At 39.3% G+C, this 21362-nt stretch overlaps 1 protein-coding gene across 5 annotated transcripts in view; it reads right to left on the reverse strand.

Moving 5' to 3' along the window:
• The window catches only part of LRRC4C (leucine rich repeat containing 4C), a 1133428-nt gene that overhangs the window by 370666 nt on the left and 741400 nt on the right, over window positions 1-21362 (reverse strand). For 2 of the 5 annotated variants that reach the window (XM_054026878.1, XM_054026880.1), the window contains exon 1: window positions 18532-20300. The exons of 1 other annotated variant lie outside the window; for it this stretch is intronic. The gene's annotated coding sequence lies outside the window, so the exon portion shown is untranslated. Of the gene's footprint in view, window positions 1-7995; window positions 8061-18531; window positions 20306-21362 lie in introns of those variants that run through there. 2 more of the 5 variants (XR_008444792.1, XM_054026881.1) reach the window with 2 other exon arrangements.

A 21362-nucleotide genomic window follows, 5' to 3' on the forward strand; every position in this document is an offset into this window, starting at 1 on the left:
TGACAGACTGCAGGTTGCCCACCACTGGTCTAGAGCACCAGATAAGCACATCCTTAAAAAATTCAAAGCAAGTACTAATATGAGTAAGGAAAGATTTGCAGGATCAGATCCCTGGTCATTAATGCAGCTAAACTCTCCCTAGCCACTTACAGAGAGACACCACCATTCATGAGTCAGCTGCCTACATCATCAAGGATCAATCACTCATGACCTTCTCCTAAAGTGAGTCAGTTCCACTCATTCAGTCAACAGAGGAAATCTATATAATCATGGAATGATTTAAAATTCTTCCATCCGGCAGTGGTGCATGGACTGAATACAACAACTAGTCATGCCTCCCACAGAAACACCAAAGTTGTAGATTACGGCAAATCGAACTAGTCACTTTTAAAGTTCACAAGCTACTGCAGCATTTAGGAATATAATTAAAAATTCCAAATTGTCCAATGGAAACAGAGTTAAGGCATCTTTTTAATCATTCTATTGTACAAAGTAAATTAAATATAAATCAATATTACATCCAGCCCAGAAAGTGCAGGAGCCTGATCCTACAAATTCTTAATGCGTGCAAATACTTCTTACTCACCAAGGTGGTCCATGAAAATCAATGGACTACGTGCATAAGTAAGGACTCCATGCTCATGTGTGTAAGCACTGACTGTCATGAGTAAGAACTCTCAGGCTTGTGAACTACATTTTTTTTTTAATTCAGTTTATGCCTCAGGCAAAATAAGTCATGAAAACAAAATCCACTTGTTAAAAGTCTGAATATTAAGAAGTGGTTAGGGGTAGAATGAAAATGCTGGCAAATTTAGAAAAAAAGAAGTCGCTAGGATGGAGGCATAAGAAGGAAGAAATGGCCTCTGCTTCTAGAACTGTATAACTAATAAAATATTTCAGTGCACAGAATATGCATACTCTTTTGTCTCTGTTGCTCCATGTTGAAGTGTTATGTATTATATATGATGTTAGTGAATGTAATTATTGCATTTATATGCCTTTCATTCTAGGATTGCAAAGTACCATGCAATCATAAATTAACTAAGCTTCCCAGCCCTTTATGAACACCTGCACTTCAAGGGCAGGTTTGGTTGTATAAGGTGTGCAGGATCTGGTTCCGGGTTTATAAATACTGTATGATTATTTTCATATTACAAAGAGATAAACTGAAGTACAAAAGAGGTTAAATTACTTGCTCAAGACCAATGCTCAATGAATCATAGGCCAAACTAGGAATAAAATCCTATGAGTCCTGACTCTCAATCCCCTGTGATTAGCACTCAAGCACTGTTCCCTCCAGCCTAATGGATCCCTATGATTTTCCTTTGATCATTTATCCTTTAAAATAAAAAAATTAAAACAGGAAAAACATAATCACTGATGCATAACTTCTTCTGAAAAAAAAATCAAAGAAGTGCTACACTGCAAAAAAACAAAACAAAGCAAGAAAAAAAAAACAATCACTTTAAAACAGATTTCCTTTGAATAACAGATTTCACTGCAGCTAGCTACAGTATTACCCAATGCTTCAAATGCCAGAGAGATCCAGCTGAGTAAAATGTGGAGACTTCTATTCCCTCCCCCACAAAGAGGTTTATGGGATCTGGTGCTTTGGCAGATAAATCAAAAGGAATACCTCCCTGCTGTTTTCCTATACTGGAGATACCTGTCCATAGAGGCACTATCTGATTCCCTTTAAAAGCAATTTATAAAGCAAAGAGAAACACATTCCACACTGGAAAAATGCAGTAGATACTTTAAACAAACACACACTACTTTCCTCTTCCCAAATGTGCAGCCCATTATATTTATAGGCTCTGATCCTGCAAACACTTAGCATATGCATAACTTTACTCTCATACGTAATCCCATTGAAGCTATTGAAACCACTCAAAGTTGAGCTTTCTGGGTAGAGCTTTTGGCCAGTACAGAGTCCCATTGTCTTCCATGAGGCTCTATACCAACACAGGAAGCCACCTGCTCGGAAATTTGGCAGGATTAGGGCCATATTTTGCAAGTTTTAACCCTTCACCAAGAACTCTAGCTGAATAACGTTAATCAGGGAAATACTTAAATGATTCACTCAGCTACCCTCCTTATAGGGCTGTTTTTACTTCATGCTGTCATCCTCTTTTTACAGAGCTAATTCACCTCCTTATCAGTTTTGTTCCCCTTTTGCTGTCATTACATTAATGGTCATTGTATTTTGCTATTTGAGTATTTTTAGTTTGTTCGGCAGAAAAAAGTCAGATGACTTTTGCGCATTTGTCCCCTCTGTGCACCAGTATCATAACAGCTACAAATATACACAACACTGAGGCCTGGTCTACACTTGGGGGAGGGAGTCAATCTAAGTTACGCAACTTCAGCTACATGAATAACGTAGCTGAAGTCGATGTACTTAGATCAACTCACCGCGGTGTCTTCACTACGGTGAGCTGACTGCTGCCGCTCCCGCATCGACTCTGCCTGCGCTTCTCACCAAGCTGGAGTACAGGAGTCGACAGGAGAGTGCTCGGGGATCAATTTCTCGCATCTAGTCTAGTCTAGACACGATAAATCAATCTCCGCTGGATTGATCGCTGTCCGCGGACCCGGCCGGTAGGGTAGACATACCCTGAGAAATACTGTTGACTCCAGTTGCTTCTGCAGACCAAGAGAGGGAGACCTTCTTTGTTCCTAGAAGTATGCATTAACATTTAGCCATTTTAAAATGCATATTGTTTGCTTGCCCCTAGTTTATCAAGCAATCCAGATCGCCTTGGACTCAGTGACCTGTCCTCTTCATTATTTACCATTCCCCCAACTTTTATCTCATCTGCAAACTTTATCAGTGGTGATTTTGAGTTTTCTTCCAGGTCATTAATAAAAATGTTAAATAGCATATGGCCAACTACTGATCCCTGCAGGATCACACTAGAAAGACACCTGTTCAGTGGTGATTCCTCATTTACAGTTACATTTTGAGATCAGCCAGATTTTAATCCATTTAATGTATGCCATGATGCTTTTATATCATTCTAGCTTTTTTAATCAGAATCTCTTGCAGTACCAAATAAAACTCCTTACATAAGTCTAAGTATATTACATCAATATTATTACCTTTATCAACTAAACTTGTAATCTCATAAAAAAAATCAAGTTAGTTTGACAGGATCTATTTTCCACAAAACCCATGTTGATTTGCATTGAATATATTACCCTCTGTCACAGGGTAGGTGGTTCCTGTGGATACCCTCTTCCCCTGGATCAGAGCAACTAAATCAAAACAAAGATGGCTGGAGCTACACCTGGGCTATAAATGGGCTGCTAGTAAGCAGCTAGGAAGGACTGCGATAGGCTGAGCCCTGGGAAGGAAAATCACACTGGAATAGAGCCAACTCCTGTCGTGGGTGCCTGGAGTAAGGAGCCAGGTGCTCAAGGAAGCTCCAGGAGGAGAGCAAAGCTGACTGCAGCTGAGAGACTTCCAGGAGCTGGAGTGCCAGATACCCCTAGGAGAGGTGGACCTGAAGAACTGAGTTAAGACTATTTTCTGTTTGATAACCTCTGTTAAAGAAACAGACCTCCTTGAAAAGACTGGATGTGGCAGCACATGCTTTGGAGTCAGGGAGAAGGGCCCGGTGGTGTCCTCCTCTAATTCTTTATTAATCAAGTCCCATATCAGCCAGTCCATTATTTTGCCTGGAACTGATGTGAGACTGACAGGCCTATAACTATCTGGGTTATCCCATTTACCCTTTTAAATATTGACACAACATTAGTTTTCTTCCAGTCTTCTGGAAATTCCCCAATATTCCAAAATGTATTGAAATTTAACATTAATTCTCCAGCAAGCTCCTCAGCCAGCTCTTTTAAAACTCTTGGATGCAAGCTATCCAGACCTGATGATTTAAAAATGTCTGATTGTAGTAGCTGCTGTTTAACATCCTCCTCAGATATTGGTGGAATGGAAAGAGTGTTATCATATGCTCTGACTACTGCATCAGTTTTTTCCCCCTAAATACAGGACAGATGTGTTTATTTAACACTTCTGGTTTCTTCTGCATTATTATTGAAATTTCAACATTTCCATATAATAATGGACCAATACCACTTTTAGGATTATTTTTGTTCCTAATACACTTTTAAAAACCTTCTACTTATTGTCCTTAACTCTGCTGGCCATAGATTTCTTCTTGCATCTTTTGCTTCCCTCAATGATTTTCTACAATTCTTAGCATCTGATTTATATTAATCATTATCCACTTCCCCTTTCTTCATTTGTTATATATTATTTTAATAGCTGCCTTCACTTGCCTGTAAACCAGTGTGGTTTTTTTAAAACCAATATGGCCTCCCCCCGTGGCTTTTGGGGCATCTAATAAATTCCTCCTCCCAGCTGATTTGACTCATAATTGTTTTCAGTTTTGTGAAATTGGCCACTTTAAATCTCTATATCACTGGTTCAGACTTCATTTCTATCTAGCTGATGCATGTGATCTCTAGCAGCCAAAAACCGAGGCACTCAAAGTCCCTGGTTATTAAATTTGGGCCTAAATGATTTTCCCAAGATCCCACAGAACAGACTGTAGCAGAGGCAGGAACTGAGTCCAGACCTTCTGACCTTCCTGAAACTTCTATGCCTTAGCAACAAGACTACCCTTCCTAATTACTAAGAGACAGCCTTGATATGGCAGTACATTGTATGTTTTCAAAAAATGTACAGATGTTATCTAATTAATCTTCACTGCAGCCCTGTGTAATAGAGAAGTAGTATCCCCATTTTACAGAAGAAAACAAAAATGCTTAAGATCCCGGGGCTAGGAATTGCCCAAGGTCACGTAGCATGTCAGTGGTAGAGCCAGGATTAGAATTTAGGAATTCCTAGTTCCTAGGTTGCTGAGCATATTGTCTCAATTAAAACAGCTACATGCATCTCTTTTATCTCTTTGCTTTATTATAGATCATTACAGAAAATGAATGCAGCATTTGGGAAGCTGCAGCCTGCGTTCTCAAACTAATTCAGCTGCTAATGTAATTCTACTTCTTACATGGTATATATCCTCTTCCAAAAGGTTTAGTTCAAAATGATACATATATATACAGCATATCCAGTTAAATAAATATATTTTTATTTTTTTATGTCAATATGAAACAAACTCCATATTTTCATGTTAAGGACAGTAGCATCTTAATAAACTGAGCTGAAGCCAAATGTTTTGTGTCTGTAAAGACAAATACTGATGCATTTCAGATTACTGGATTGTGCAAAAGCTTTTCATGATACGCAGATTCAGAAACGGATAGAAACACACTTAAGGAAATCTGTATTCCTCTTCCTGCATCTGCCCTTGGGCTGTGACAATATGGAAAAAAGCAGCTTCTTGACTGTTTTATCTGTTCCCTAGTGTGCATCATGCAGCAAGAACTACAATGATCCTATTGTTAGGGAAGCAGGATAATGGAATATTTCATTTTTTTGTTTTTGTTCTTTTAGGGATTTTGATGCTATTATTATACTTCACTTTCTATATGAATGGTGCTTAACAGATATACTGATAGCAGGGCTTTACCCCTATAGTCTTACAGTCTATGGCACACACCTGGTTAAGTGTTAACTTTACAGTTGTGAGTAATCCCACTATTAGATAGGAAACAGAGTAGGAAAAAATAAGTTTTACCCAGGACTTTAAAAACAAACAAACAAATAAATAAATCTTGCAATTTTTTTGGAACAACTTATCTAGATATTTTATGCAGTGTATTGATTACATACATGTTTGCAATGGTTCATTTTCATTTACAGACATTTAGGATTTCAGATAATACATTAAGATGCAACAGAAAAGTGAGAGCTTTTAATGTACTTGATTTGAAAAATGTCAGAAACTGAGCTACCTCAGGCACTGATCCTACAAAGTGATCACCAATGGCAGACCTTTAACCCTTTGCAGAGACCCATCAAAGCCAATATGGCTCCACATGAGTTCTGTAGCCTATCACATTCGTTCAGCTTGCAAGACTGAGAATTAAGTAAGAAAAAAAAATTGATGAATGGCAATACATGTATCTTTTGCTTCTGGTTATCATGAGGTCAGTCAAGAAGAACAAACTAGATTCAACAGCTGGCTTTATAGTCAATATGCATTGACCATGCTGTAGGAAGGCTGCATAAGGAGTCTAGAGGTAACCAGACTACTAGATTCTTGTGTTCTTTAGGACATCTGTATCCTAAAATTACTCCTGCCTTAGAATACACACACTTGTCACTCTACAATATCAACTATGGAACCAGTGCTGGGATATCACAGAGAACTCATCACCCAGGAAGAACTCAGCTCTGGGTCTGAGGAGTGGAATGACTAAAGGTAGTTTTGCCAATAAAACTAAATTCACACTGGAAGCTGCTTCAGTCATTTGGCTGCTTCCCAGATGGATAAATGGTTCTGAGAAGAGGTTAGATCACTATCAAGGGTGGCAAGGCAAGAAGATATGGGTGGAGGTAAAGTGTTCTGGTCGAGTCTCCACTAATAGACTATGGTTTCATTTATTTGACATTCAAATGAGTACTGACAATAACGAGTTAGTAATAACATGAAACGAATATTCAGCTACAATTAATTCCCCTATTATATTCACAGTCTAATGAGTGGAAGAAAGCCAGAAGTATCTATGATAAAATGAAGGGTGTATATAAAGAAGGAAATACAATACAATACGAAATCACAAAGAAAACTATAAATAGATAATGTATTCTTAGGGGGTGGGAATGAAAAGAGAATTAGAAAAATCCTAGATGCAGAAGCTAATAGGATTTCCAAGACCCTAGGAGAGTTAGGCCATAGATTTGGGTTAGGCCAGTGAGATCTGGGCACCTAACTCTCTTAGGCCCCTATGAAAATCCTCACTAGAAGGCTTTAGAGCCATCCTTCCTTCCCCTAAGAAAATATGGGAGTGTTCCTCCAAAACCACTAAAGAGAATATTTTTTAAAAAATGAAAATGATATATCCGCGAATGACACTGGGCTATGGTAGGAAGTTGAGAAAGGAGTGGAAAGAATAAAAGTAAAACAAATAATCAAGGAAAAAATGACAACTTAAAAAGGAAATGTAATTGCACACAATTTCTCAAGGTCACCAAATTACAAGAGCAGCAAAATAGATAGATAAAGCCATTGTGAGAAATTAATTTTGTTGGAGGCATGATGTTTTCTCTATCTAGATGCTTGCACTTCAAAATATTCCTGATTTGGCAATGACTAGCAGTCCCTGCAGAACTGCTGGGGAATCTAATTTCCTTACAAAGGACTTGATTCTCCTCTACTTTGCATAAAGTCGTTCCCACCTGTTCCAAATGAGTGAAAAATTCTACTACTTGGGTTTGGTAGCATCTGACACCCTATTTGTACAGGTGTAAATGATGGCAGAAAGCAGTGGAGAATCAGGCCTAGTAAGGCCTTGTCTACACAGAGCAGCAATGCATGGTAGTAGGGTGTGATCTCTAAAGTGCACTATCATGTTGCATATTAACTGTTCCATGTAGACCCTGCTTGTGTGCACTAAACGTTCCCTGGTGTACTTTTAATACAGTACCGTTTGAAATAGCATTACATTAAAGAGCCGTAGGGAGCCTCTATTGCACACCAGCAGGGTCCAGCTGGACCCATTAATGTGCAGCATATTAGTGCACTTTAACAATAAAACCCCCACAGGGTGCATTATCCCACTATGTAGCCATTTCTCCTCCTGATGCACTGACTCAGTAATCCCGGTAGCATTTCCTGAAGGCAAACTGCAAGAAGAATATATCCCATTATCCTATTCACTCACAGTCTGAAGAACGGTAATGAGGAGAGTATTACATTTAGTGTCCAAAGAGGATACTATTTTATTTACATATTTCATTACATTCGTGCATTAATTAAGATAGATTTATACTGCTTGGATAGAGGGTGGAGAATAGGGGTAAGAAGGTGATATGAAAAGGAAAGCAACACCTGTCACTTTATGATATACCTCCTTCCACTCTGGTACTGCTGCAGCATCACCGGCAGAGACAGTATACTGGAAACTTTCAGTTGGGATCTCCTTAGACTTGCAAATTTGGCAAGTATTTTCTAAAAGGAAGTAGATACAGAAACTGGATGTCTCAGGATATGGAACCTACTAAAAATTCACAGTCATTAGTGACTGAATATAGTTACCTCCAATGGACTGCCCTTGATACCTGAGAGGTTGCTTCTCTCTCTGTGCCCATGACCTCTCATGATAACTACATGCAACTGGAACAATGAAAATGCCAACCACTAAGGGAGGATATTGAATTTAGGAGACTGAACTTACACAGAAACTAGATTTAGACTACAGAACTCTCTCCCGTAAGAAGGAAGACTGACCACAGATCTCACCACTAAATGTAGAACATGTCTTTGACTTAGTTTTTCCCCACAAATTTCTTTATACAAATACCAAAAACACACACCCACATATATGAAAAAAAGGAAAACAGCAAACAAACAAACAAACAAAAAAACCATAAACTAATCAACTATTTTTACTAAAGGTTGGGAAGGAAGAGGTAGACACCATTATTGTACAGATCATCTCAGAATTGTTTAGCGATCTGTATAAAATAAGCAGAGGTGAGTAGAGAAAGGGAATTCTGTTTCATGTAGGATTTTACTACTTCAAAATTTGGTTCTGGGCCTATTTGGAATTTACCTGGCTTCAGCTTCCAACCATTGTTCCTTTTTATGCCTTTCTCTGCTAGATTGAAGAGCCCTTTAGTAGCTGGTAGTCTCTTCCCATGGAGGTACTTATATACTGTAATCAAGTCACCTCTCAATCTTCTTTTGGATAAATTACACAGACTGAGCTATTGAAATGTCTCACTATAAGGCATTTTCTCCAGTTCTAACATAATTTTTGTGGTTCTTTTCTGCACACTCTCTAATTTTTGAACAGCCTTTTTCAAATGTGGACAACAGATCTGGACACAACATTCCAGTACTGGTCTCACCACTGTTGTATCCTGAGGTAAAATAACCTCCCAACTCCAATGCCTTGTCCATTCTGCCATCACAATGGGAGCTCATGTGCAATTGCTTGTCCACTATAACATGTAAATCCTCTTCAGAGTCACTCTTTTCCACGATGTAGTCCTCTATTCTGTAGGTATTGCCTACATTCCTTGTTACTGGATGTACAACTTTGAATTTGGCAGTATTAAAACATATTTTGTTTGAATGGGCCCAGGTCATCAAACAATTCAGATCACTGTATGACTGCCTTGTTCTCATCATCATTTCCCACTCTGCCAATCTTTGTGTCACCCAGAAAATTTATCACTAGAGATTTTATATTTACTTTCAGATCATTGATGGAAGTGTTCAATATCCATCCCTTGGAAATCCCACTAGAAATGCCCCTATTTAGTGATGATGCCTCTTTCACAATTACTTTGATATCTGCTAGTTAGTCATTTCTTCATCCATGTAATGTGTACTCTATAGATATTATATAATGCTATTTTTAAGCATAATGTTTGCAATACTAAGCCAAATGCTTTACAAAAATCTACTGCATCTATACAGTAGTTACCTTTATCAAACAAATTTCTAGTTTCATCAAATAATTAAATCAGGTTTCTTTGAAAAGACCTATTTTCCATAACATTGTGCTCATTGGCATTACCTTTAATTCGTCATCTGTTTAATCCCATATAAGTTTATCCATTATTTTGCCTGGGATTTATGTCAGGCTAACCAGTTTATAGGTCACCAAGTCATCTAGCTTGCCTTTTCTGAATATTGGCATGCTCCAGTCTTCTGACATTTCCTCAGCATGCCATGATTTATTAAAAAATAACAAGTGCCTGAAATCTCCTCACCCATCTCTTTTAGGACTCTCGGGTGCAAATTATTTGGGCCTGCTGATTTAAAAATGTTTAATACTAGTAGACTGTTATCTATGTCCTCCTCAGTTACTAATGGACAGGAAAGTACTTCATCATCCTTGTATGATACAAGTACATTCTTCTACTTCTTTCCAAATAGAGAAAAAATATTTAGTGAAGACTTGTTCCTTTTCCATGTCATTACTAGCAGTTTTACTATCTACATCAAGTAATGTGCCTATACCATTGTTAGGATTTTTTTTGTTCCTAATATACTTTAAACTCCATCTTATTGTCCCTAACTCTGCCAGCCACTGATTTTTTCTTGATGTCTTTAGCTTCCTTTATCAATGATATGCATTTCATAACTTCTAATTATATCAATTTCTCTCTACTGTGTCCTTTCCCATTTGTTACATTTTTTTAAATTTCTATTTGCTGCCTTTGTTTTGCCACTGAATCAGAATGGGCTATTAGCCAAAGTTGTCCTCTTTCTTGATTGGGGAATTGTGGGATTTTGGCCATATTATACACTCTTTTTAAATAACTCCCAATTTTTATTCACATTTTTCTGTCTAAATGTATCCTCCCAATCAATTTTGCTCACAATTTATCTCAGCTTCAGGAAATTAGCCCCTTTGAAGTACCAAGTATATACTTGACTGTTTGGGACTTTCCACTGTTTCGAAAGTCATGATCACTGCTCCCTAGGCAACCAACAATTGCCATTTGAATGATTAATTCATTGTTAGACATTATAATGAGGGCCAAAATAGGTTGACCTCATGTTGGATACCATACCTTTTATGTTAGAAAATTATCTTAAATAAAAAAGGAACTCTAATGTTTTAATGCTGGCTGGATGAGACTACTAGCATATGTCTCCAACCTGAATTTCTCAAAATCAAAATAGTTTTTTCTTTCCATGTATTACAGAAAGGTGTTGAAGGAACAACTCATCTTGTTCTGTGTTGGGTTTTTTGAGTTCGTGTTCGTCTGTCTGAGACCCCCACCTGTACTCCCTCCAGGGCTTTGTAGTTAGCATATAGAGGACTCTCATCTCCAAGGCTGTCAAGCCAGCAGCTTTCCCCTTCATGAGATTCACACTAGAGAAAGAAAAATATCAAAAAGAACAATATTCGAAGATAAGAGTCTCCACACTTTTTCCAGCCCAAAAGAGAAAACCATTCTGGCCATAATTCCATATGTCATGTACATACAAACCTCACATGGGCTTCAAAGAGAGTTCTACCTGCTGAAGGGAGTGGGCACTACATGTGAGCAGCCTGAAAGGCTAATGAAGCTAGCAAACCTCCTTGGTTGCGATGAAGTAAAGAGTCCCAGTTGAAATGAAACTCAGCTCTCCTAAGGATGTATTGAAAATAAAAGCTTGCCTCCAGACAAATAATATTTTACCTCTTGTCTAAGAGCCTGCTCCTCAAATAAGGATTCACAATCAGCTTTACAGTCACAGTAAAGTCTTGAAACACCAAACAGCTAGGAAAGAACCTAGCATACCATGTATGCCCTTTGGCAAATAAGGTTAGAGAATTTAATATATTTCTTCACTTCCCATTTCAAACTCTTTTGCAATGAGAGAGGAAGAGTGTTAAGTTAACCCCTTTTTCTCTCTGCACCATTGTTCCACCTTCCAGATTTCCTCTGTAGTCATTCAAAGGTGAATGACAAAGCTTTAAATAAAATAACTAGGTTAGATCAGTAATAGAATGTTCTGTGCATGTAGTCTTTAAGGATATGGGCACCTAACTTAGGCCTTTGAGAATCTCAGCCTTAAAGTATGAATCATTGACATTTTATAAACAGAGGAGCTGAAAATGTATCTATCCTTCATGTTCATTGGATTTGTGCTTCTGCAGCAACGCATGCAGATCTGGTGAAATAGCATTGATCACTAACACTCTGAACAGCAAAGAGAGAGAAATGTTCCTTCCCCTTTTTAACTGCTTGGGATGACATCAAGAATGGCGAAGGTAACAAAGAACACTTGGCAAATAAGATAGATGAGGAAGTAGACTTTCAAAATGTTGTGATTCCGAATATAATTTTGATAATACTTATTTTTATATAAGCCTAAACTTTTAACCTGTTATTGATTTGGAAACTTAAACAGATTTCACAATTCATTGGGGGAAAGGGCAGGGAAAGAAGACAAACAAAAAATAAACCAGAGGATCAATCCTTCCCTTCTGGAAGTCACTGAGAAAAATCTCATTGAGATCGGCGGGAGACCAGAGATTGGCATTGCAGAATAAAGGAGAAAAGAGGAACAAATACATAAATGAAATGAAACCATTCAAATGAAAACTTCAAAAACAGACTCCAAAGAGAGACTGCTGAACTTGAATTAATATGCAAATTAGATACAATTAACTTAGATTTGAACAGAGACTGGGAATGGTTGGGTCATTACACTAATTGAATCTATTTCCCCATGTTAAGTATCCTTCCATGGGTCATCTTGATTATCACTTCAAAAGTTTTTTTTTTCTCCTGCTGATGATAGCTCATCTCAATTGATTGGCCTCTTACAGTTGGTATGGCTACTTCCACCTTTTCATGTTCTCTGTATGTATAAATATCTTCTTGCTGTTTGTTCCAGTCTATGCATCCGATGAAGTGGGCTGTAGCCCATGAAAGCTTATGCTCAAATAAATTTGTTAGTCTCTAAGTTGACACAAGTACTCCTGTTCTTTTTGCGGATACTGACTAACACGGCTGCTACTCTGAAACCACGTGGTTGCTCTGAGGCACAATGGGCCAGCACCTTGATCCTATAGTGGTGAGTGCATCTGACATAGAACAGATAAATGGCAAATAAGTAAAATCAAAATACTAGTTTTGTCATTTTACGTGATTTTATTACCGTTAATGACACTGTATAAATATTCCACCTTGCCAGTTACCCTTTCCCAACAATAAATTACCCTGTAGATAGAAATGTATAATACTGCATGGCTCTGAAAACTGATTATGGAGGAAGAAACTTTCATCTCTAGGTCACTAGTTCAACTTCTATTCAAGTCAGCAGCATCTGAACGTGTTTAACCATCTGATGGCTAGTCAGTTGCCTAGGTATATGAAGCGAATTGATGACCTTAGTCCAAATAAAAATTGGCAACCTTTATTGCCCATCTCAGAAATGCCAAAGATTGCTCAAATTAGGGAAACTGTTTTAGAGCCTGTACCAGTTCCAAAGGTGAACCTTACCTTAGGGTTATGAATGAGGCATTCAGACAGCTAATGTGAGTGCTGTACTTAATCTTGTGGATAAATAGATGACTACATTTCACCAGTGCTAAATGAGAAGACCCGAACTACACTAAATACATTTTTTAAAAATGTAATACAGTACTAGGCTCTCAGGATTGGGTATGACCTTCAAAGCATCCAAGAATTATTCTTATACATATAGAGGTGAAAAAGCACTAACTATTGAGGCTCTTCAGAAGTCAATTTCACATTAAATTTGTCACGTGAGCGTGACAGGAAAACATATCCTGGTTTCCATGAGTTATTTTGTTGCACCAGGCTGCATGAATCCAGCTGCTGCAAAAAAAAAAACCAAAGAGAGATCCCTCCACACAAAGGGCATCTCCAACGTCCTGATTCTCCGATGTCTTTCAAGACAAAAGCCTTTCACTTCTTTTGCAGTGACTCTCTTGAGCTGGTTTTAACTAATTTGACATGGGGCCAACATCAGTGTTATGTTTAAAAATGCACTGATTTCAGTGGTACCTTGTACACAGACACTCCTGCATGGCAGGACATGCTCTGCAGCAAATGCAAACAGAGAGTTTGCTCCGGGATCCAGTGCTGCCTCTCTCTCTTTCGCAGACAGCAAGATAAATCCGGTCCTTGCTTTATGAAAACAAAATTTACAGAGTTTATAGAATTGCATGTGTTCAAATCTACAGAAACACTAGCATATGCCTGCAATGCATTTTAATCCACCCAGTGATTAGAGGAATGGATTGAGTCCTAGCAAGTTCATTGTTCTTTCTAATTGTCAGTGACTGCTACACTTCACTTGCCTGCAGCTATCCAATTAACATATCACCACTACACAAAATATTGTAATATGCTCTGTGTCCTTACAACAAGAAGCAGCCTCACACTCCACTTCCATCCAGCAGTTCTATCTTAATTAGGTCTCCTGTACATTAACAGACCTGAGGGTAGAACTGCAGAAGCCAGGGATAGACAATGAGGCCATCTCACTCTTTTGCCTATTGTTGTGCCAAGTTCAATGGGAATATTTGTTGTTGTTAAGTAGATCAAAAGGGAAAGAAGAAAAGCTCAACTAGAGAAGTGAAAAACATGTAACTTGTGCCCCGAGATATTGCCATGGCAACATTTAAACAATGAACAGAAAACCCTGCAGGATTCTGTTCTTGCTTCCTTGGATACCAAATGTAAATCTTCACTCCCTCTTTCTGTGTGTATGCGTGCCTGACTTTGGCTTTTCTCTCTAATAGATATAAGAATATTCCTGTTTCCCCCCCCCCCCCGATCACTTTTTTTAATTCATCCAGACATATCATAGCTTGTACATCTGCAATTAAAAGGGGGGGGGGGGATAAAATAGACACCAAAACTCTCTGAAGGAGAGAGGGAACAAATAGCTCTGGAGCTGTACAATGAAACATGGAGCCCTTCGTTTTTTGTCATGGAAGAAAGGCAGTCTTGCAGAATTCTTACAAAAATTTACCAGTAATGGCAAAAAAAGCTACTTTCCTGTCCTTTACTCCATGGTGCTGATATTGGGGAGATGTGTGTAGGGGACCCACCTAAAGACAGTTTTCAAGAAGTTATTTGCTGAGGTGAATGGAATTGTACAAGCCTGGTTAGTTCCAACGTTTCTTGCTAAGATTCAATCACATGAGTAATCAATCACCTTTTAAAGCAGCAGGGTTTGTTCACTTCCTTGAGGCTGCTGACATGAGTAAGGATACGCAGGGTCAGGCTCCAGGTAGGTTGTGATCTAAGTCACTACTGCTTGGCAGATATTCGGATGCTCTAGAAATAGGTTGATGAATCTCCATTCTTCTTATTTGTGGACAGGTGTCCATATTGCAATTGGTGCTAATTGCCTCTTTTTTTGTAAATCTCAGCAGAGAGGTCAAGGGATCTCTCCAGGCTGAGGTGGAAACACATTGAAAGGATTGGGAGTGAAGTTTACACTGCAGTTAGTTGCGATATACTCTCTCCCCCCCCACCCCCAACCTTCTCCCCCCACCCCCGAAGAATATACTAGGGACTTCAGCCTCCAGGGCTGTCAAACAAGTGCTTTTCACCAGCATCAAATTTGCTCTACATTTTAAATAAGGGGAAACAAATTTTAATGAAAGTGCAAGTCACTATCTTTAACCCTTCTGAAATCCCACATACTTACTGGTATGTCTTGCTATAGAGGGTCTCCATTTTCATACTGCTGATTGTACTGTAAGTACTGCGAGAATGACACTGGCTAACCATGTGCAATAGAATTCGTTTTTAAAGACACTGACACCTTATCTTAAACTCTTAATATTTTGCGAATCTCTTCCAGACCCTTTAGTTTACATTGAAGGAGCAAAATATAAGTTTATAAATCTATGTCTATATAGCATATACATATGTTGACATTCTATTTAACTGCCTTTACAAGTCTTGTTTTCCACCAAGATTACAATCCTAGTCACAGTGATCCAGAGACTACTTCAGCAATAAAAACCAATCTGGGGCCCACTATACATCAGTGAAAGACATTTCCAAAGTGTGAAAAGATGTGGATTGCCTTGGTTTTATATCAGCAATAACTTCTGCATCACAACCACAGATTACCAAGAGAGATTGCATTTTTAGATTAAGTGAACTTTGACCAAATACAGCAGACCAAATACAACAAATAAAATAGGGCCCTCATACACAGTATTCTAGTTTCTTCTGCATTGGCATTTGACATGTTACTATTCACATAACTGCTCACTATTCACACTGTACTTTCTCTTCACACACACTATTCATACCAGCTTCTTATCTGCTTAGGTAATTACAGATGGTTTACTGTAATTGTAAACAATCCAATACTCTGAAAATGAAGGCACCTTGCATATCATATACTGCTGAATGCTACACTGGTGTTCTGAGACGAGAGATGGAAATAGCAAAGTTAATCAGCTTTTATTTCTACTCAGGTCACTATGAAATCCTCACTTTTCATCTCATTTTTTTTCTAAGGTTATCTATCATATTTTTGCCTTTTTTATCTTGCCCAGCACCTTGAGATCTCGACAATATCAGAGTGCAAATTACTTGAATGCTAAACACTCTTCCATTACATCACTGAAAGAGTTACATTCCAGGCTGCTCCATGTGTCTTTGGCTACTTTACCAAGTGAGTGATTCATGGAAGTGTGCGACTATTGCATCTTTAGAAGCTGAGACGCATCTTCAGATTTCTAATGTTGACAAGCTTTGCCTATTTCACAGCCCAGATTTGTGTCTACATTTTCTTCAGCACATAAAAAGCCCCTCATGCTATTTACTGTACAAAATGAATCAGACGTCCTATTGTCAAAGACTAGACTGGCTTTCCCTAGAGGTTTTCTGTTTATGGGTTCACTTCACAACAATCCAGTGAAAAGCTTGAAGATTTCCCCCCGCTTTCCCCCCCCCTCGCTTGGCCAGCTTCTTTCTCTTTCAGTAATTACTGAGCAACAGTTTAAACACACATTTAACTGCTCTATTACTGCAACTGGTGATGTCAGTGTAGCCCCAATAGGGCCAAGAATTATAATAAGATATTCAGGACCCTACAGGGGGCCAAGGAAAACAATATGATTGTTTTCACAGATTGACAAATTTATTACCTACTCAGTGACCCCACAGGAAACACCTGTCCAGAAAAATAAATGAGACTGAAAACATTCCATTCTAAACATACTTAGTTAAGGACTTAAGAGAAGGGTAAGAATAGATGTGGCTGTAAGGGATTTTTTTTTTAAATTGTGCCAACTTGCTTCTTGTTTTACTCCCAGCAGAATAAAATGCCTGATTCTGTGCCCCTGGCAAAACAAAAATTCCCATGGACCTCCCTGGGAGCAGGATTGCCCCCCACATCTTTCATCCTTCCCAAGTAACCAACATTTAAAGGACATGACCTCCGAGGAGCAGAAGAATGGGATATTTTTTAAAGGCAGAAACTCTAATTTCCATTAAACCAGTAAGCTCAGGAAGGTTTCTATCAAATAAGCATTTTGTTTTGTTTTTTTACATGTTTATTTTATTGCCAGAAGTTCTAGCTATGTTGCCCTTGTGGTTTCTGAGACAGAAAGCCTGAGAAAGAGGGAAAGATTGTCAGCAAGTGAGGAGTTCTAATCAAGCTCTCTCCCCCTCTTTACTTCCTCCCCTATGAGATTGCAGCTAAAGGGAGTGGGGGGAGGAAATCAGTGGCGATGCTAATTCTGCACATTGCCTGGCAAAAAATAGCCATTATCTGCCCAATGGATCATTTATTTATGTGTTTGGGGTCCCCCTCCAACTTCCTTCTTCACTACATTCCAGTCTATTCCAGTAAAGACCTTCAATCTGTGTCCCTGCACATGGAAGAGGCCAGGGTTGGGGGCAGGGAAAGAGAATATCTAATAAGCCAGCAGCTATGCCAGCAGAAAAGAGAGGAGGAAAGTGGCACTGTTCCCCACTAGCACACAGGGACCCCCAGTTATTTCAAACAACATTATCCCACTTTTATTCTCCCCACCCCCGTTTCTGTAAGCAAGGACAGACATAATTACTGGATACTAGCTCGGCCCATTATCTACCCATCACTCCTAATCAGTAAACTCGACCAGAGACAGGATCTCTCTCTCTTTTTTTTAAAGTTATCTCCTAACGCTGCAGAATACTATCTGCCTATCAACAGTAAATCTACAACTGCTGTGAAAGCCCTCCGGGAGCCAGAAGGATTTACCACCAAACCACAGCAAATTGCCTAAGAGATCTGGAGCACATCTGTGGCAAGTATAGCAGCTTTTTAAACTCGCCTTCAATAGTGAACACCCATCCCCTCTCTCTGCTGATAACCTTCCTTCATCACACTCTGTGCACAATGTAACGTTTCTCCCCATACTGCCTCTTCAACGTCCTCCCCCCCACACACCAAAAGCCATCCATCTTTCACCTGCCTGCCTCATTATCATATTTCCATGTTAATACACCATGCTGAGCTGCAATGTCAGAATGCATAATAAAAATTAAATCGGATCCCTTCGATTTCCAATGGTCAAAGGGAAAACAAAAATCGTTGTGCATCAAACTCCTTAGGCTGCCCTGCAACTTGCCGCGCTTGCACAGTTTGGGCAATCAAGCAGCACAACACCACACACTGCAGGGGCTTCCTTGGGAGATTTCTTTGCTAGTGAACATCTACAAACCCTGAAGACCCAGACATCTGCAACATCCTCCCGGGGCTTGGATTTTACTAACCATAACATTGGATCTACGGTAAGTTATTGGTTAAACCCCACTGCCCCACCAAATCAGTTCGTATAATTCATCCAGATTTTATTAGAAGGGAAGAAAGCGAGGGCAAACATCAGCGGGGGCATGTTTTCTTTCCCAAGAAATAAGAATAATAAAATATCAAAGGCACTCACTGTATTTCAGATTGCACAGAAGACTATCCAGATGGAAATCCGAGTGTTTAAGGGGGGAGGGGAAAAAAGGCAGGGGGTGGCAAACTATTTCATTGCAGCAGCGAAGCCAAAATTAAAAATAAGGAATTAAATTAAAAATAAAATATCCAACTTCAATTTTCCATCAATTTCAGTCCACACAGGCTCCAATCCAACCCAACCTGCTGATTCTTTTTCTCCCTCACCAGATTCTTCTTCTTTTCCACTCCCACCCCCCTTTTTTCCGTCGCTCTTAACTTTTCTGCTTAAAATGGTCGTAGTTGTATCATTAAATTCCTGTCTTCTTGGGGGAGGTTTTTTTAACTAAACATTTAAAAAAATCCCTCAGAGCAAGAATGGTCCTTCTCCTTTCTGAAACTTTTCATTCCCGTGTGGATCCTTTTCCTAGTTTCCTTTCGTTGAGGGTTTTTGCCTTTCTGGCTCCTCTGTTCTTCATTGACAACTATTTTTTTTTCCCTTTGGAGGATATTTTAAACAACCCTCTATCTGAAGTGAGGCCGTTTGCTTTTAATGCATTTTTTGTTGTGACTGTTAAGATCCAGGTCTTGCCAGGCAATTCTCTTCTTCCCCCTTCTTTGCTGCACTATCAATTATCCAGTCCATGTGTTTCCACGTTAGATCGGGGGTTCCCATTCTTCTGTTTTCCCTATTTTCCTCCACACACACCTTCACCAGAGTCTCCTCTTACATTTAGAATGTTAAAACAATAAACTTTTGGTCTCTCTCTCTCTCCCCCCCTCCAAAGATCTGATTAGATTTCCAATCACAACCCAGTGCGCAATTGGATTTTTGATTTCAGCAAGAAGCCAGCCATCCACAGCATCATCACCATTCTCCTCTCTTCAAACTCCACGTTATATCCTTTTGCCTTCCCTCCAACTCCTCTGCATTTTCATAATCTCACATTAAATGGAAATGGGGTAGGGGAGAGTGGAGGAAAATTCAAGGTTCCCACCAGCTGTCAAGAATAAATCCATCCCTTATTTCATTTTTTTTACACACGTGGGGTGGGTGTTTTTGACACTCCCTCTTCTCTTTGCCCCCACTTCTCAAAATCTTCCTGACGTTAAAACTCCCCCGATGGGGCACAACAGCTCTCCAGGGAGGCGTGATTTGTCCTCCCTAACGCTGAATTTCACAAGCACGGGGCTTCCCTTCCTCTTCATTTCGGCTTCCTCTCCATCTTTTGTCCAGCAGCAATAAAGATCCAGCAGTATCGAGACGGATAAACTTCTTCTATTTCTTCTTGGGGGGAGAGAGAGAGAGAGAAACACACAGAGAGAGCTCTCCAATCTCTGCCTCCCTTTTCCTCCCCCTATCTATTGCACTTGCAGCTCTGATCTCATTGCCAAGATCAGCCTGGTATATTTCAAATCTACAAGTTGGTATCCCCTTTTGCACGGCAGTGGCTTAGGCTCCCATCTTCTTCCACATTCCAGTTACCTTCCCCCTTCCTCCCTCCCCTCCAAGATGACACATTCCCAGGAGCGCAGCCGCTTCTTTCATTCCTTATCCCAGAAATGCACAGCAGAAACCTTTCCTCCCTGCCATCAGCTTCAGCTCGAACTCTACCTATATATATTTATATGTGTGTATGTATATGTATTTATATATATCCAGTTCCAGTCAGCTGCTGCGGGGAGTAGCTTTGCTCGCTCGTTCTCTCTCTCTCTCACTCACTCCCCTCCCCACCTTTGCTATGGCACCTCAATATTTCCAAAGGTCTCAGGGTCAGTCTTTCTCCCCACACTCGTCCCTTCTCCCGTCTTCAATCCTCTCTTCTTTCCCCCCCCCCCTTCCTCCTTTTCTCTGCTTGTGATCAGTAAAATACAATTACCCAATTACCTCCCATCATCTTAGCACTGATTGGTCAATTGCATTAACACTTGGTGTCAAGGAAAAGGGTACAGGAGCTCTTGTGATAGGGCACTGCTGCCACCCGGCGGACAGTCTGGGAACAGGCTCACTTTTACCTCAAGAAACCTCCAAGTGAGGAAGGAGTAATTGAAAAACAAAGGCTCGTCTTGAGGAAAGGAATGTCAAAACTCATTTTCTTAAAAGCCTGCCTGATTGTGGCAGCTCAACTGTGCTCACAGGTACATGCCTAGCCACAGAAGGATAGGGAAAGTTAATGATTTTCTATAAAATCACCCTTTAGAAACCTGTTATACATTTCATTTTACTTCAGTAACTTTCTCTCCCCTTTTGTGGCATGGACCTGTGAACCTGACGTCCATATATATCTTTACATATATACATCTTTACATTACACACACCCAAACACACATTAATACACATTAATGTTTTTTCAGCATTATTTTTAAAATTTAACCATTTAAATTTTCATGGTAGTGCAAAATGATATGCTTTAAGCATTTTTTGATTTTTATCTATCTAAAAGTTAACAATTGAGGGAAATTATGAGAGATCTGACAATAATTATTTAATGCCTGTACACATTGAGATTCAAAAGGTAAAAGCTTTCTAACAATTACAACACAAGTGTCAACTTCACATGTGAGAACATACAAAGGAAATAGCCTTAAATCAAACTCTAATAAGTTCACAAGCATTATTTTTCTTATCTTGATTTCGATTATTATTGATGGAAATATGTTTTTTTTTCAGTTTGTGGTTGGTGAAATTGACATTTACTGACATTTATAGATAGAAATTGAATCCTTCCAAGTCTACCCATAGTGTAGACACAGACTATAGCAACAGTAGGGTTTTTTTCTCCCCATCCCCATAGAAACTCCACCTCCCCGAGTGACAGTCACTAGGTCGACATA

This window comes from Malaclemys terrapin, chromosome 4 (assembly GCF_027887155.1).
Source record: "Malaclemys terrapin pileata isolate rMalTer1 chromosome 4, rMalTer1.hap1, whole genome shotgun sequence".
Classification (NCBI taxonomy): Eukaryota; Metazoa; Chordata; order Testudines; family Emydidae; genus Malaclemys; species Malaclemys terrapin.